Source organism: Theropithecus gelada, chromosome 9 (assembly GCF_003255815.1).
Source record: "Theropithecus gelada isolate Dixy chromosome 9, Tgel_1.0, whole genome shotgun sequence".
Classification (NCBI taxonomy): Eukaryota; Metazoa; Chordata; class Mammalia; order Primates; family Cercopithecidae; genus Theropithecus; species Theropithecus gelada.
Genome location: NC_037677.1, coordinates 4508189 through 4513199, shown reverse-complemented (window position 1 = coordinate 4513199; position 5011 = coordinate 4508189). Strand labels below are relative to the sequence as shown.

Genomic DNA, 5011 nt, shown 5'->3' with positions numbered 1-5011 from the left:
ACTTATAAAACTGTTGGAAGAAATCCAGGTGCAAATCTTTTTGACTCTGAATTAGGCAATGGTTTATTTGATGTGGCACCAAAAGCAAAATTAATTAATTAATTAATAGATAAATAGATAAATTTAACTTCATAAAAATTTGAAATACTTTGTTTCAAAGAACATCATTAATAACATGGATAACCCATAGAGTGGGAGAAAGTGTTATATGCATATCCATATCTCATGGGATTAGTATGCAGAATACAGAAAGAAAGTTCACAACTTGGTAATCAAAAGGCAAACAGGCCGGTGCAGCAGCTAATGCTCGTAATCACAGCACTTTGGGAGGCTGAGGTGGGTGAATCACCTCAGGTCAGGAGTTCGAAACCAGCCTGGCCAACATGGTGAAACCCCTTCACTACTAAAACACAAAAATTATCTGGGCTTGGTGGAGCACACCTGTAGTCCCAGCTACTTGGGAGGCTGAGGCAGAAGAATTGCTTGAACCCAGAAGGCAGAGGTTGCAGTGAGCCAAGATCGTACCATGGCACTTCAGCCCAGGTGACAGAGTGAGACTGTATCTCAAAAAAAGAAAAAAGGCAAACAACACAATTAAAAATGAGCAAAAAAAATTAATAAAACTGTTTTGAAAATTATAAACACAAATGACCATTAAGTACATAAAAACATGGCCAATATGATTAGTATTAGGAAATGCATATCAAAACCACAATGAGATACCACTTGACACCCACTAGCATGTTTATAATAAAAAAGGACAAAGAATTGCAAGTGTTGACGAGGATGTAAGAAATTGAAACCCTCATACTATGATGTTGGAAGTATAAAATGGTGCAGCTACTTTGGAAACATCTTGGCAGTTGGAAAATTGCCATATGACTACAACAATTCCATTCTCTGGTACATATTCAGATAACTGAAAACACTGGTCCACTCAAAAACTTGTACAGGAATATTCATAGGAGCATTATTCAAAAAGCCAGAAATTGAACACAATACTAATCTTTCATCAATGGATGCATGGAGAAGCAAAATGTGATATTTTTATTACGATAAAATATCATTATTCAATCTTAAAAAGAAATTAAGTAATGGCACATGCTACAATATGGATAAGCTTTGAAAGTGTTATGCTAACCCTTCTGCGCGGTCACGCCGAGCCAGCGCCTGGGCCTGGAACAGGGCCGTAGTCCCCCAGCTTCGCACACCACCTCTCTACCATGGACCCCCGCAAAGTGAACGAGCTTCGGGCCTTTGTGAAAATGTGTAAGCAGGATCCGAGCGTTCTGCACACCGAGGAAATGCGCTTCCTGAGAGAGTGGGTGGAGAGCATGGGGGGTAAAGTACCACCTGCTACTCAGAAAGCTAAATCAGAAGAAAATACCAAGGAAGAAAAACCTGATAGTAAGAAGGTGGAGGAAGACTTAAAGGCAGATGAACCATCAAGTGAGGAAAGTGATCTAGAAATTGATAAAGAAGGTGTGATTGAACCAGACACTGATTCTCCTCAAGAAATGGGAGATGAAAATGCAGAGATAACAGAGGAGATGATGGATCAGGCAAATGATAAAAAAGTGGCTGCTATTGAAGCTCTTAATGATGGTGAACTCCAGAAAGCCATTGACTTATTCACAGATGCCATCAAGCTGAATCCTCGCTTGGCCATTTTGTATGCCAAGAGGGCCAGTGTCTTCGTCAAATTACAGAAGCCAAATGCTGCTATCCGAGACTGTGACAGAGCCATTGAGATAAATCCTGATTCAGCTCAGCCTTACAAGTGGCAAGGGAAAGCACACAGACTTCTAGGCCACTGGGAAGAAGCAGCCCATGATCTTGCCCTTGCCTGTAAATTGGATTATGATGAAGATGCTAGTGCAATGCTGAAAGAAGTTCAACCTAGGGTACAGAAAATTGCGGAACATCAGAGAAAGTATGAGCGAAAACGTGAAGAGCGAGAGATCAAAGAAAGAATAGAACGAGTTAAAAAGGCTCGAGAAGAGCATGAGAGAGCCCAGAGGGAGGAAGAAGCCAGACGACAGTCAGGAGCTCAGTATGGCTCTTTTCCAGGGGGCTTTCCTGGGGCAATGCCTGGTAGTTTTCCCGGAGGAATGCCTGGAATGGGAGGGGCCATGCCTGGAATGGCTGGAATGCCTGGACTCAATGAAATTCTTAGTGATCCAGAGGTTCTTGCAGCCATGCAGGATCCAGAAGTTATGGTGGCCTTCCAGGATGTGGCTCAGAACCCAGCAAATATGTCAAAATACCAGAGCAACCCAAAGGTTATGAATCTCATCAGTAAATTGTCAGCCAAATTTGGAGGTCAAGCGTAATGCCCTTCTGATAAATAAAGCCCTTGCTGAAGGAAAAGCAACCTAGATCACCTTATGGATGTCGCAATAATACAAACCAGTGTACCTCTGACCTTCTCATCAAGAGAGCTGGGGTGCTTTGAAGATAATCCCTACCCCTCTCCCCCAAATTCAGCTGAAGCATTTTACAGTGGTTTGCCATTAGGGTATTCATTCAGATAATGTTTTCCTACTAGGAATTACAAACTTTAAACACTTTTTAAATATTCAAAATATTTAAAACAAATTTAAAGGGTCTGTTAATTCTTATATTTTTCTTTACTAATCATTTAGGATTTTTTTTCTTTGAATTGGGCAGGGAAGATATGTATGGAAGATTATTGCTCTAATTTGAGTGAAATAAAAGTTACTAGTGCGAGGCAAACATAAAAAAAAAAAAAAAAAAAAAAAAAAAAGAAAGTGTTATGCTAAGTGAAGAAAGCCAGACACAAAAAGCTGTATATTATATTATTTCATCGGTATGAAATATCCAGAATGGGCAAATCGATAAAGATGGGAACTAGATTAGTGACTGCTGGGGCCTGAGAGGAGAAGAAACAGGGTGTGACTAAATGCTACAGAGCACGTAGCTTGTTTTGGGGGCGATGAAAATGTTCTGGTGTTAGAAAGTGGTGATGATTGCACAACTTACTGATGTGAAGTCTTAAAAGAATGAGTTTTATAATGTATAAATTATGCCTCAAAAACGAACAAATAAAAAAGTAAAAATAACTCAAAATTAGGTGATTAAAAAATAACTAATATTAGAGTTTCACTAATACCTTGGTCTCACAAGATTTTCAACAGATCATGTTAAAACAAAATTGAGACTGGAATATAAAGTAGATTTGTTTCACTTCCTTACTTTAGCCTGACTCAGTGCTTTGGGATTTGAAACTGGCAGGCACAGAATAAGAATAGAGAGAGAAGTCAAAATGAAGTCAAATTGAATATTTTGCACAATGAAGTAACATTTTTGTCTTTTAATGTTTGAAAAAATACCACAGCCTCCTGTTTCCATTTTCTTTTTCTTGATTTCATATTGTTCTGATAAATAATTAGGAATGTATGATAATTTCTCCATCTGAAAAAAATGGTCAAATACCCTGTTGCAGCATCGTCTTCACATGAAGGGTAAATGCATTCACTTCTCCAAAGAAGAGTTTATCATAATGATGTTATGAGTTTCCAAGAGAACATAGAAGCCATTGGAGTTTGAAATTTGTGCTGGTCAAAAGACAGCTTGTTTCTTCAGAGAAAAACATCTTTAAGAGGCTAACGAGGCTTTCTAAACATCAAATAGCTTTCCTAAAAATATATATTTGAATTATTTAATTATAAATAAATAAAAATGAGATTTTAATTTACTTCTGACCCCCCAAGAATTTAAAAACCCAAAGTAGGAGGGCAAATACAGTGGAAAACAATTCAGAAATAAACATTTAGAATCTTTAGAATTTTTGGAATCTTAAATTTTTAGAATCTTTTTGGAACCTATAATGTGACAATGTAGAAAGACATTTTTTTTTTTCATACAAATACATTATCTTGATCAATATGGTTACAATTCTTTGGTAAGAACCATTTGAAAGGTATTTCATAGTTTGAGAGCAGTGATGAGTTTCAGCTTTGAATAGTCACTGTGATTTTGGAACAGAGAAAACAGACATGAATCCATGCTCTGGTCAATGTGTTATGCAAGAGACTTAGATATGATACCTCATTTTATTTGTCCTAAATTTTTCTAATAACTTAGGCTGGAAAATATGCCTTTTTGTTTTTCTGAGCACACTTGGAAAGCTCAATACAAAAGGTAAAATTTCGGAAACAATCCAATGAACTTTATCATATTAGGCTAGACCAAAAGGACATGTTAGATAAATTATATTTATCATTCAATATATTCCATTTAATTTGATTTTTTTTATAGGTCTGAAGGAAGAGGGAATGATGTTTTTAATCCATTTAAACCTATCCGTACATTCTCCTGATTCTACCCAGGTAATAATTAGAGCTTCTTTTACATTCTAAAATACCAGATTACTTTGCATAATATCTGTATCTGTTGAATGAATTAGGTAGATAGCCAATAGGAAATCTTCTCATAATTGGAGTGCTTCTATTAGTTGCAATGTCTTTAGTCAAGAATATATATATATATATTGTGTTTATTTTTTGGTCAAACACATTAAGTGGGAAACTGTATGTGAAAAATTATTGAAAATGGTAAGTGTTTCACACATGCAAGGCATACAGCAAGAATCTGAGCCGCTTTATAACTGGATAATTCATGGATAGAAGACCTATTCCAGCGTCAAGCAAAATTCAAAATGACCAGCAATTTAATATATTTGTGTTGATTACTGGTCATATATTTACCAGTGAATCTGCAATGCATTGGATGCAAGCAGCGCAGGCTCATCTCCATCAGCATGAAACATGGAAACACGAGCATGGAATACGTGTGTGACTCCACTTTACCCAACCCCAATATTCCCAAACTGTTTCCTACACAGAATCAAGGAGTGTGCAACAGAATTTTATATACAAAGGAGAGCAAGGATTCAGGCAGTTGCATTATATATAAGAAATTATAAGGTAATATTAGAAGACATTCTGTTTAGACAGAGCTTATGCAATTAATCTTAATGTGTGGTTTG

The 5011-nt window shown here is 36.8% G+C and overlaps 1 pseudogene across 1 annotated transcript; it reads left to right on the top strand.

The window, feature by feature from the left end:
- The first annotated feature begins 1144 nt into the window (after positions 1 to 1144).
- On the top strand, positions 1145 to 2761 carry LOC112631538 (annotated as a pseudogene). Its single transcript, XR_003121149.1, has one exon. The product of XR_003121149.1 is annotated as a hsc70-interacting protein pseudogene (transcript).
- The last annotated feature ends 2250 nt before the right edge of the window (positions 2762 to 5011 follow it).